The sequence below is a fragment of the Lycium barbarum genome, chromosome 10, assembly GCF_019175385.1.
Source record: "Lycium barbarum isolate Lr01 chromosome 10, ASM1917538v2, whole genome shotgun sequence".
Lineage (NCBI taxonomy): Eukaryota > Viridiplantae > Streptophyta > Magnoliopsida > Solanales > Solanaceae > Lycium > Lycium barbarum.
In genome coordinates this window covers 21865410-21879082 of record NC_083346.1, presented here as the reverse complement: position 1 = coordinate 21879082, position 13673 = coordinate 21865410, and the positions used below count along the sequence as shown (strand labels likewise).

The following is a 13673-nucleotide window of genomic DNA, read 5'->3' as shown; positions in this document are numbered from 1 at the left end:
GCAATGCAAATCACAGAACTTCGGCAAACTCAAAGTGCAGCAGCAGATCACACTGGACACTTACGTTTTTGTTTGGAAAAATATGCAGAATGCAGAAGAGAGGGGAGTTTTTCAGTTTGAACTTTTTTCCAGTGATTTCAGTGTATAAAAATGAGGCGAAGCAAAAGTACATGTTCGGGAAGAAGGTGACTGTTTGGTCATCAGTTAAGACCGTTGGGAAAATATTAATTTATTCTACGAATTAATTAAATAATGCGCGAATTAATATTAGGAAAAGAAAAATTAAATAATGAAAAAGGAAAATAAAATTTAGTCCAAAACGATTATCAATCAATCAGATCATTTAACCAAATCTAAGTCCAAAGCTGAGCGACGACGACAGCGCGAGAGAAGTCCTCTTCTTAACCCTTTATGAGCTAGAGGATGTGCTTCTAAATATAAGCATATACATAGCACTTTCCACCACCAATGTGGTAGAATGCTCGCTTGAAAAAGTCACATTTCCAAAATTTCACTTCCCTTGAATTTTGTTTCCCTCCATTTCCCAATTCACACTTTCATCTTTAAAGCTCACTACTTGGTGACTTTAATAAATCCCAACAATCCCCCATAAATGGGGAATGGCTATATCATGAAAACATGCATGAATATACTTGTGTGATTTGCAAGCAAGGACTAATCACTCTGGATAAGTAAGTTTCTGATACGCTCAAATTACACCTATTAATGATGTAAAGCGGACGTTGTCAAATATAGTAACCCAACAAGGTTGGGGTCGAATCCCACAGGGAATATGGAGAGAAAAGAGTACTAATAGTATGCGATACTAGCATTTAAAAGCTTTAATCCTATTCCTGATAGTTTGAAATAGTTGTTGAATAATGTAATTAAGTATTTAGACTGAAATTGTATTTAATGCGAAATAGAGACTAAGGTTGTGTTCCCCAATGTGATTAGATATTATGCTTCAGGTTTCAATGTGATATACTCCTAATGGTTGTTCTATGAATATGCACTTGGTCTCTTAAGGACTTCTTAATGTTTTCCAACAGTTAAGTCGTATTTCCTCTTTATGATTCTTCCAAATGTAAAAGAGTTGCAATCGAAGAATGACCAATAATGCCAATTTAGAATTGTTCTTATCCCTAAGTTAGTCTATTAAACGAGGGTTAACGCCTCGAGTCATTGTCATTCAATCTTACCAATACACTCTCTTTCCCAAGAAAAGTTAATATAATGGCTTAGGATAATGCTTGCAATCATCACCCAACGCTAAATCACAAAAACTGAATAAATACCAACAACCATTATGCATATATCAATAATAGAAACTCATTCACATAATATCCATCATGGGACTCACAACCTTAGCTTTAAAACTAGCTACTCATAATCTTGACTAGCAAAGAAAGCTTAAAAGTTGACATAATATACTTACAATACAATTACAAGGTGGAATGGAAGTGAAGTAGTTTACTTTAAATGCTCCAAAAACTTCTAATATGAAAAACCTAGAGTTTATGCTCTCAAAAATATATCTGGCTGCTGAATTAAAACCCTACATTAAGTATTTATAGAGCCACAATTCGCGCCAAGTTTCTGGACAAAAGTGCCCTTACGCGGTATAGTTATGGACCGTAACTCAGGTTACGGTCCGTCCTTCATTTCGTCATTTGTCCACTTGTTGTTACGGCCACCATGCGACGGACCGTAACCTGTGTTACGGACCGTCATTCTGAGGCGTAACTTGTTACATCACTTGGCAACTTTCTGGAAATTTGGCTGATGTTACGGTGTTATGTTACGGATCGTATCATGAGTTACGGACCGTAACACCTCATCGTAACATTGATGGTTTCAATGAAAACTTTCTGGAAATTTGGCTGATGTTACGGTGATATGTTATGGACCGTAACACCTCATCGTAACACTAATGGTTTCAATGAAAACTTTCTGGAATTTTAGGTCCTGTTACGGTTCAATGGTACGAACCGTAACCTGAGTTACGAATCCCGTTACGGTCCGTAACATGAGGTACGGACCATCATTTAGCTCCAATTTTATCTGTTTTTCAGCATTTCATCTCATTTCCGATCCTTGGTTAACCAACCCTATAAAACATAAAAATAACATAAGAAACAATGTAAAAACACTTAAAAACAAGCAACACGTCTAGTTACAAAGGCATAAAATGTGCCGAAATTCACGGCACATCAACACCCCCAACTTAAGCTTTTGCTTGTCCTCATGCAAATACAATAAGACTCACTACTAACACACAACATCTTAGCAAAATAATAACGACTACGGTGGTTTTGGCATGTGCTTCTAGCACGGACTCTTCAATCCAAGAAAATTATTTAGGCTCTTATCCATCTCCTATTTGTGACACAAGACGCACATTTCAGAAAAATTTCAATTCACTATGCAACCTTAATTGATGACACAATCATAGTACGGGGGTCTCTATGCACACGAATTTCAACTTCCGGAAAGTCAGTTACTTTGAAACCTACAATGCTTATGCCCTCACATAGACCAAAGAATGTCCCAACACACTTTTACAACATAAATGGGACAGAAGACTAAAGAGACAGAAGGACACTCACACTCACAAAGAAATTTGCATACCATGCGTGCACATACCATAGGCTTGCCTTTATTTTCCATGCCTTCAACTTTGAACAATTTGATTGGGATCACATTAGGACTTTTTGGGTTTGTAACATTGGCTTAGGGACGGGTAAGATGAATATTTGGATATCGGTGACTCACCTTCCTCGACACTTCTTTTTGACTTCATTCACCATTCTTCCTATCATTTCCGACCCTCCATCTTCAGCGTGGATTTATTTAGAGCTTATATACCTATATATATATATATATATATATATATATATATATATATATATATATATATATATATATATATATATATATATATATATATATATATATTTCTATCCACGCTGAATTATGCCCCTTAATATTCGCGATCACCCCCAACAGGCCTTTTAGCTTCATTTTCCGCATTTTTCACTTGTTACCCCCAACTTAGGCTTTTAGCCTCATTTGCCATTCTTCAGTGTCAAGGAGGGACTTGGTGTCAAATGGGTTTATTCACAGAAGGGAAAGAGGTTAGTTCACGGTTAATCGAAGAAAAAGTCTATAGGCTCAAAATGGGAGACTAGGGATCATTTTCTGTACGGGCTAGGCTCATTTAAGATAAACAGACTTTGGGGTTAATACAAAGAAAGCCTAATATCATTTCACAATCAAACTCTCCTTAGAATTCACGCACGACCAACCGGGCAAGTTCTAGATTACAAGCATCATATGCAAATAGAAACTAAGAACTCACAACACAATGGCATAAGGATTGTTTAAATACTCTGACTTCATTTCCGTTTGAAGATTTCACATGCATGAACACCCTTTCTTTGCAATGTCATTAAAAGAACGATACATGTCAATATCAACAACTCATTCTTGATGTACATCATAAATTATTTTTCGGAGGGATATCATTGAACTGTAAAAAACACTTTTATCTATGCTAGAAACACGGACCACCACCACTTAAGTCATCATTACTTTACTTCTATATTAAACATCCTAAACATGCCAGGTTCAACATACACATAGCATTCTTCGGGAATAGAACACATAACAAAGAATAGCCGAAGAAGGTCCTAACACATACTTAATAATAAAAACACTACCAACAAAAACACAAACAATAACAGTTGTCCGAAACACATGCTTACTATCACAAATATCCACCAAAAACAAAAACAATAAAAACAATATCCAGTATACCAAAACAGCAATCCTAACAAACAACAGCAATTACCCACACCCCCAACTTAAAACCATGCATTGCCCTCAAGGCATCAATATAATGCATCAAAAGAATGGAGGGCCTCCCTGGAGCGCACTAGGCGCTCGGATCTGCAGCAGCATCACGAGGTGGAGCATTGGTGGTGTCAGGTCGGCCAACACTGGAAGTCCCAGTCACAGTGGGTGGGGGAGAAGCATGGTGAGCCGACTCAATGGGATGGGTTGAGCTAGAAGTAGCTCCTGCGGTGTCAGAACTCATCCGGGACTCTTGGCGGATCTTCTTCAAAGTACGCCGCTCCTCCTCCTCATTCTGTGGGCGCAAATTAGCAAATGGATCAAGGCTCTGGAGAATGGGCTCGAGGTATTCATCATCTGGCGAGGCTCTCCTGCGCTTCCCTGTGGCCAAAGAGGGGATATCCTCTTCCAACTCCTCGTCGTGCTCTTCCTCAACCATGTCCTCGATGTCATCATCCCCTAGTAGGCTTTGAACCGGCTGATATAGGCTCTGTACCAACTCCGTGTGTACTTTAGGAAGCTGGTCCGTCGCCACAGCCACTTCCTGGGCCTTCAATTTCTGCACATCATCCTTGACAGACCGCAACTCACTTCGAATAGCGCCCAACTCCATAGCAGGGTGTGTCCTGGTCAGCTCAGTCATTCTGTTCTCAATACCATCTATCCGAGAGTGGATCCGTAGGTGGTCATCAGCCAGTTGTTCTTTGATTGGCCGCAAAGCAGCATCAATGGCTCTTTTAGTGTACAATTTCAGCTCAGTCCTGAGCTATTTGACCTGCCTATCTGTGCGATCTGCTTGCAGGACCACTGCCCCAAAATTCTCCCTATTGAACATCATTTTTCTCGCAAGCTCAGGTGGGACTCCCGGTATTAGCTGAGCTGGTGCTGGGCTCGCTCCAGTCGACGAGGTAGGACCACCCGAAGTAGGTGCGGCTGGAGCTGGCATGGGCTGTGTAGCATGAGCAGCCGGTGGAGCCTCAAAATCTGTGGGCTGACCCGCAGCATCTTCCTCAGCACCCATGATAGCCAAGGGTATAACATCTGATCCCGTTGGCCCCTCCGGGACCTCAGAAGACGATGCAGATGGCATTGAACCCTGGCTCAACACATCATCCTTCCCCTTTGTGATGTCATAAATACTTCTGGCGATCACACTGTGATCGATATGGGGTAGGGATTATGGTTCTGCACGCAAGCATAATAGCGTAAGCAGGCATGGATGAATAAGGGAAGTGGCCGGTTGAGTGGCTCTTTCTCGGAGATCTGCTGCTATCAGTCGTCCGAAGTTGATCTTATACCTCGACATAATGGCAGCTACAAGAACAGCCCTGTCCGGAGTCAAAACATTATCTGTCTGGGTAGGACGGATGCGAAATAGAACAATCTGCCACCAAAACTTTGCCTCTGGCGTGAGGGTGTTTTTCCAAATTCGCGCGGTGGCTATCAACTTTGGCACCATGGCCCATTCGGGATCTGCTGTTCGTGCAATAACTGAAGCCACCCATTTTCGGACGGAGATTGTATCTTTCTGTTCAATTTTGTATACAAACTCCCCTTCTTCCGCTGCTGTAGGCTCTATATAATCCTCCCCGAATAGTATTCTATTGATAGCCGTCGGAGAGATGTCTATCTTCTTTTTTCGCATTATTACCTCGGTCATTGCCGGTACTTGACTTGCACGCTGCACCTTTTTTAGTGCTTTGAATACAGCAGCCCCGTACGAAGCGTAGAATTCCCGAACAAAAACCGGGATGTAAGACCCCACAGGGTTTTTCAGAAACTCTAACTTATGGAAGCGGATAGTGTCACGAATGCCTGGATAACCATCGAGACCGTCGAAACTGACGGTCCTCTCCTCGAAAATACTCCGCCTTGGGTCCTGCCCCTCATTCTTTACCAGCTCACACCCCTTGTTGTACAACTCTTCAGATCCCTCCACAGAAAACCGGTGGATCTTCTCATTCATAGCTTGCATCCGAATGTCAAGTTCTCTCCTTTCCTGCTCGCGCTTTTTTTCACGATCCTCCGCAATAGGCTGTCTAATAGATGGTTGAAGTCGGTGTGGTGGGGTGGCAGCCAGCCTGGGTTCACTCTGGCTCGACGAACTCGACTCCTCAGCCGAGGAGGAACTTTCTGATAGTGGGGCTGGCCGGCTCGGTGCGACTGGTGGGGCTGGCCTGCTAGGTGCGACTGGCTGCTTTGTAGTCCTGGCGTCCTTGATTAGCTCATCATCGCGTAGCCTTGAGGTTACTTTGCTTGCAGCACGACCTTTTCCTTTTTCCGCAACCTTAGGTGAAGCCTTCTTTGCTTGCCTTGGTTTACCCCTACCTGTGTAAGGTAAAGTTAGATATAATACACGAGAAGCTATTCAATTACACAGTGTATTGGTTCAAATTATGGCTTCAATTAGTTCAGGCACCGTAACATAGCCTACGGACCGTCAATAGTGTTACGGGCCGTATCATTCAACCGTAACGCAGTTTGTTCATTTCTAACACAGGGACCGTAACACATTTGACGGACCGTCATACGCGTTACGGTCCGTAACATGGTACCGTAAAGTAACCCAAAATTCCAGAAAGTTTTCTGAAAAATCATAGGAGTTACAGTCCGAGGTTACGGACTGTCGCACGTGTTACGGTCCGTAACACCTCACCGTAACATCCTTCAAATTTCCAGAAAGTTTTCATGGAAATCATCGATGTTACGATGTGGTGTTACGGACCGTCAATTGGGTTACGGTCCGTAACATCTCACCGTAACATCATTCAAATTTCTAGAAAGTTTGCATGGAAATTCTCGGTGTTACGGTGTGATGTTATGGTCTGTAACACACGTTACGGCCGTAACATTGAACGACGGGCATCGACTTAACAGATAAATTTCTTGGCCAAATTTTCTCATTTTAAGCACGAGGCCAATATTTTCAACTTAATGCTTCTTGGGTATGGTGTAAAACAACATTTTATCCGCTCACGTACCTCGGGTTACTCAGACTTCACCCGGTTTTCACAAAGTTTTCATTGAGACCTTTTATCGAACAGTTTGTGGGCAAACAAATTTAGGAACTTTATAAATGAAACTTTCAATCGGAATGCCCTCCGACTCAGTGGGAAACAATGTTCTTGTGCCCACGAGTCTCTTAAACAGCAAACATATCAATCCCAACCCCTAACCATTGTGAAATCCCGCGCAAATTTTCAATGGGGATTCAAATTCGTGCAATGCAATCAACCCACAAATACAAAATCGTGCATACGAATTAAATCATGAACGATGCAATGTTGTCGATTAATAGAAGAGAAAAGAGAGGCAAAACATGGTAATACCTGATCGTTGACGATGATTAGACAAAACTCGAAATGCAACGACGGGAGTTTGAACGATAACAAAGCAACTATGTTGAGAAAGATATTAAGGAGAATGGGAGATGTAGAGAGGGGGAGATGAAGAGAAAAAGAAGGGAGTTAATGGGAGAGAGGGAATTAAAAGAAAGAAGGCAAAGGTTCATTTTTTTTTTAAAATGTTTGGTAACATTCGGGTCATGTATTTAAACATGCCCGACGGTTACGTTCCCTGTTACGAACCGTAACACGAGATACGGACCGTATCACGTGTTACGGTCAACTAAACGACCCCGTTTCCCTGTTTCATTAATGACCTGGCAATACAGCCTACGGACCGTAACTCGTGTTACGGTCCGTATTACCTGGCGTAACGTGTGCAAAATTTCCAGTGCATGCCCAGATTTTTGTCAAAGTTACGATCATGTGTTACGGTCCGTAACCTGTACGACGGTCCGTAACGCAGACCGTAACACTCTTCATCCATCCTTCAGTGATTTCTGATTTTCTTTTTCGCTTGTTACGCTCCATGATACGAACCGTAACATGCGTTACGGGCCGTAACGTGGAGCGTCTCGTCTGGAAAAATCAGCAGTTATTTGACCTCTTCAATTGTCAAAATCCTAACACATTAGCATATCAAAAACACAAAAGAACACAAAGGAGATACAAAATTTAAACTACTTACAAAGCGGTAAATGTGGGTTGCCTCCCACACAGCGCTTGGTTTAACGTCACAGCTCGACGTGATACCTCATTTTCGAGTTCAGGAACCGTATTTCAAATGATACCTATCAACGACCTTACCATCATCAATACACCAATGGTAATGCTTCACTCTTTGTGCATTCACCTTGAAAGTCCGAGTGTCATCCTCGGATTTCACCTCAATGACGCTTCCATTCGGGGAAACACTTGCGATTTCAAAAGGACCAGACCACCGAGACTTTAACTTGCCCGGAAAGAACTTTAGGCGTGAATTGTACAACAAGACCAAGTCCTTTGGCTGAAAATCCCTTTTTAGGATCTTCGAATCATGATAGTACTTCATCTTCTCCTTGTACAGTGTTGCACTTTCATAGGCATTGTACCTAAATTCATCCATCTCGTTGATTTGAAACAACCTCAGTTTTGTTGCTTCATGCCAGTCCATGTTCAGCTTTTTCAATGCCCAAAGGGCTTTATGCTCAAGCTCAATAGGCAAATGACATGCCTTCCCAAATACCAACTTATACGGTGAAGTCCCAATAGGCGTTTTGAACGCCGTGCGATATGCCCATAAAGCATCATCCAACTTTTTGGACCAGTCAGTGCGATTTACATTGACCGTCTTCGCCAAGATGCTTTTTATCTCTCTGTTTGAGACCTTAACCTGACCACTCGTCTGAGGATGATATGGAGTGGCAACCCTGTGATGCACGCCATATTTTTCAAGAAGATCAGCAAATGGTTTGTTGCAGAAATGAGAGCCACCATCACTAATAATACCTCTAGGAGTGCCAAATCTAGTAAAGATGTTCTTTTTTAGAAAGGCATTGACTCTCCTACCATCATTGTTAGGCAAGGCCGCTGCCTCCGCCCATTTAGAGACATAATCCACCGCAACAAGAATGTATTTCAGGTCGTAGGAGCTCACGAAGGGCCCCATGAAATCAATTCCCCATACATCAAAGAGCTCCACCTTAAGAACAAAATTCATCGGAGTTTCATGCCTCCTACCTATCGTGCCCTGGCGTTGGCATTTATCACAAGAGCGTGCCAACATATTTGCATCACGATAAATGGCTGGCCAGTAGTAGCCACACTCTAGCACCTTGGCTGCGGTTCGATTTCCACTATGATGTCCACCAACCGGAGAATCATGGCACGCCTTCAAAATATCCATCACCTCAGATTCCGCCACATATCTCCGGATCATATTGTCAGCACACGTCCTGAATAAGTAAGGCTCATCCCAATAAAACTGTCGGCAATCTCTCAAGAGTTTCTTCTTTTGATATGCCTTCAACTCTTCAGGAACGATGCCAGTTACCAAATAATTGGCAATATTGGCATACCATGGTGCCACATCATTGGAGATGACCAAGACTCTTTCATCCGGAAAAGTGTCATCAATATCCAGCACATCAATCGGTCTCCCAGGTGCTTCAAGTCTGGAGAGATGGTCAGCTACTTGATTTTCGGACCCTTTTCTGTCTTTGACTTCAAAGTCAAATTCCTATAGCAACAAGACCCATCTTATCAACCGAGGCTTAGCATCCTTCTTCGCCATCAAATAGCGCAATGCAACATGGTCAGTGTGAACCACTACCTTGGCACCCAACAAATAAGCTCGGAACGTTTCAAAATCATAAACAATGGCAAGTATTTCCTGCTCTGTTACTGTATAGTTCAATTGAGCTCCATTCAATGTTTTGCTGGCATAATAAATTGGGTGCAGGATCTTGTTTAGCCGCTGACCAAGCACAGCGCCAATTGCAAGACCACTGGCGTCACACATTAATTCAAAGGGCAGTGACCAATCCGGGGACACAACAATAGGTGCGGAGGTTAACTTCAGCTTCAACTCGTCGAAAGCCTTGATGCACTTCTCATCAAAATTGAATTTGGACTCTTTTTCCAAGAGTTTGCACGTTGGGTTTGCAATTTTGGAGAAGTCTTTGATAAACCTCCTATAGAATCCAGCGTGTCCCAAGAAACTCCGAACTCCTTTTACTGAAATGGGCGGAGGGAGTTGTGAAATCACATCGATTTTGGCTTGATCAACCTCAATCCCTCTTTCTGAAATCTTATGGCCAAGGACAATTCCCTCCTTTACCATAAAATGACATTTTTCCCAGTTGAGAACGAGGTTTGTCTCCTCACATCTTTGCAGTACCCGATCAAGATGGTCTAAACATTCATCGAATGAATCTCCCACCACAGAGAAGTCATCCATGAATACTTCAAGAAACTTTTCAACCATGTCGGAGAATATGGACATCATACATCGTTGGAAAGTAGTCGGAGCATTGCAAAGAACAAATGGCATCCGGCTGAAAGCGAATGTTCCATAGGGACAAGTGAAAGTATTCTTTTCTTGGTCTTCCAATGCAATGTTGATTTGGTTGTATCCTGAGTACCCATCCAAGAAACAATAATAAGACCTTCCAGCTAGCCGATCAAGCATTTGATCAATAAAAGGCATAGGGAAATGATCTTTGCACAATGCCGTGTTCAGCTTCCGGTAGTCCATACACACTCTCCAACTGGTAACAGTTCTTGTCGGAATCAACTCATTTTTTTTAGTTAGGGACAACAGTGATGCCCCCTTTCTTTGGCACACATTGGACTGGACTTACCCATGGACTATTGGCAATTGGGTAAACCACCCCAGCATCTAGCCACTTAATAATCTCTTTCTTTACCACCTCTTGCATCGGTGGATTCAATCTTCGCTGATGTTCAACACTTGGTGAACTTTCCTCCTCCAACTGAATTCTGTGCTCACAAATTCCGAAGGGAATCCCCCGGATGTCTGCAATAGTCCAACCCAAATCTCTTAAATGTTTCCTCAAGACTGCGATGAGTCTCTGAACTTGGCCCTCATTCAGAAGTGATGACACAATAACTGGAAGAGTAGCATTTGCTCCAAGAAACACATATTTAAGATGGGATGGAAGTTGCTTGAGTTCCAACTTCGGTGGCTCAATAATTGATGGTTTTGCTGGAGGAGTTGTTCGTTTTTCTAAATCAAGAGACAGTTTCTTGGGCTCATAAGAGTAAGACCCCAGACCGGTGAGTGAATTCACTGTCTCAATATATCCCTCCATTTGTTCGGCATCAAAATTCACCAAGACGGCCAATAATGCTTCACTCAAGCATTCTTCCTCCATTTTAAATTCCACTGCTTCATCCACCTCATCAACAGATTTTATGACTGAAATACTTTGATAAGGACTAGGTAATTTCTTGCCTTTGCTAGCGTGAAAAGTCACCTCCTCATCATTCACCCGGAACTTGATCTCTTGCTTCTCGGAATCCATAAGAGCCCTCCCTGTCGCAACGAAAGGTCTTCCTAAAATGATAGGAATTTCCTGATCAATAGCACAATCAAGAATCATGAAATCTGTCGGCAGTAGGAATTCCCCGATTTGAACCAGCACATCATCAACTACCCCCACTGGCCTTTTTATCGATCTATCAGCCATCTGCAACCTCATGGTAATTGGCCTTGGCATTGCTAGCCCTGATCTCTTAAAAATTTCCAGGGGCATAATATTTATGCTCGCCCCGTTATCACACAAAGCCCTGGCGAAATCTTGCTGCCCTATGGTGCATGGAATTGTGAATGCTCCAGGATCTTCCCTCTTTTGCACTGTGGTCTTGGAAACAATAGCACTAACGCGGTGAGTGATACCCACAGTGTCGTGTTTCAATGGCTTCTTTTTCTTCGTTAAAAGATCCTTCAAATATTTAGCAAAGCCAGGCATTTCTTGGACAGCGTCCATGAAAGGAATGTTCATCGTCAACTGCTTGAGTTGATCATAAAATCGCAAGCACTTCTCATCTTCTGTTTTTCTCACTAGCCTTTGAGGAAAAGGCGGTGAAGATTTAAACAATTGGCTCAAAGGGCGAAGAGCGCCGGAAAGTTTTGCCTTTCCCCCTTCCTGTTTATCTCCTTGTGCCTTGAGATTTTCAAGATTCTGCTCCTCTTCAGCCACAATAGGGACTTCCTCCTCTGCTTCTTCCTCTACAATAGCATCAGGTACATCAGGCTGCGCTTCTTCTTCAACAGTTGGTTCCAGATCAATCACCTTTTTATTAGCACCTTGAAGTATTTTTCCACTTCTGGTGCTAATAGCAAGTACATTCTCCACAGAGTTTACTCCACTACCTTTTGGATTTGGAACTGTATCACTCGGTAGTTGTCCCCGTTGAGGAGTATGCACTTCTCGGGAAAGGTCTCTGAATTGCGCTTCAAGCTTCTGAATGGAAGCTGAATGAGATAGTTGGACCTGAGACATTCCCTTGATTGTGCTCTCTGTTCTGTCTTGATTCATTAGCATTTTCTGCATCATACTTTTTAGTTCCGCAAAATCATTAGACGTGTTTCCAGCAGAGTTGCTAGCTGAATTATCTCTCCACTGTTGGGAATTAGATGCTTGCCCCCTAGGTGGGATGTAGGGGTTCGAGCTCTTGTTGCCATAATTATAGTTGTTGTAATTCCCTTGATTTGGATTGCCCTGATCATTTCTTCCATAATTGTTTCCTTGAAATTATTGTTGAGGTTTTTGCCATGGGTGATTACCGGGACCTAGATAATTTTGCCTTTGATATCCCCCTTACGAGTTGTTGACATAATTCGCATCTTCATATTGTGGCTGCCCCTCTAAATAAGCTTCTTCAGAGACTTGGTACATTCCGGGAGCATGAGGTGGCATCTCCTCGACAACATTCACACCTTTGGCTTCTTTCTCCATAAGCCTCTTCGATAATAAATCCACGGTGGTTTGCAATTGAGCAAAAGCATGATCTCGTTCATGATTTTCTTTGGCCACCGCGGCAGCAGAGGGACTACCATATGACAGGGTTTCACTATCACTAGAATGCCAAGCTTGGTTGTGGGTAGTAAGCTTGTCGAGCAACCTGGTGATGTTGACAAATGATTTGTCCATGAAGCATCCCCTAGTTGCAGTGTTGACAACAATTTGATTCATGGTATCTAACCCCTTGTAGAATTTCTCGGTAAGGATAGCATCCGGAAATCCATGGGTCGGAGATTGAGCTAGATAATATTTGAAACGCTCCCATGTTGCATATAGTTGTTCCCCCGGAAGTTGTTTGAACTCAAAGATCTTGTCCCTAAGCTCAGCCTTTTTGCTTGGTGGAAACCACTTTTTCAAGAATATATTGGCTAACTCGTTCCAGGTATGAATGGTATTGCTGGCGAGCTTTTCATACCATTCCCTTGCTTGGCCAGCCAAGGAATATTTGAAGACTCGTAACCGCAGTGCATCAACAGGAACAACACCTTGGGATTGTTGAGAACATACATGCAGGAAATTCTTCAGGTGTCCGAGTGGACAATCCTCCGAAGAATTTCGGAAATAGCCTTCAAGTTTCATTAGCTGATAGATAGAGCTATCAATTTTGAAATTAGCATTTCCCGTTCTAGGAGAAACTACAGCAGAAGCATAATCAGCTTCGTCGATGAATTCCGCAAATACATTCTCATCCTCCTCTTCTTCTGGTACAGGATGGTTCACTTGGATTCCCCCTTGGTTTCCTTGATTGCGATTGTGTCTTCCTGCCATGTTCACCTGGTTCGCTACAACAGCAAACAAGGTGCGATGGAATAGAAAAAGTTTTAAAGAAGAGTACACAACAATTAGTAATTTCTAAACCGTATTCCTCGGCAACGGCGCCAAAATTTGATGCGCTCAAATTACACCTATTAATGATGTAAAGTGGACGTTGTCAAATATAGTAACC

General features: G+C 42.5%; 1 non-coding gene across 1 annotated transcript; it reads left to right on the top strand.

Moving 5' to 3' along the window:
- Positions 1-12944: 12944 nt before the first annotated feature.
- On the top strand, positions 12945-13051 carry LOC132616342 (small nucleolar RNA R71). Its single transcript, XR_009573130.1, has one exon. It is a non-coding gene; the product is annotated as a small nucleolar RNA R71 (small nucleolar RNA).
- The last annotated feature ends 622 nt before the right edge of the window (positions 13052-13673 follow it).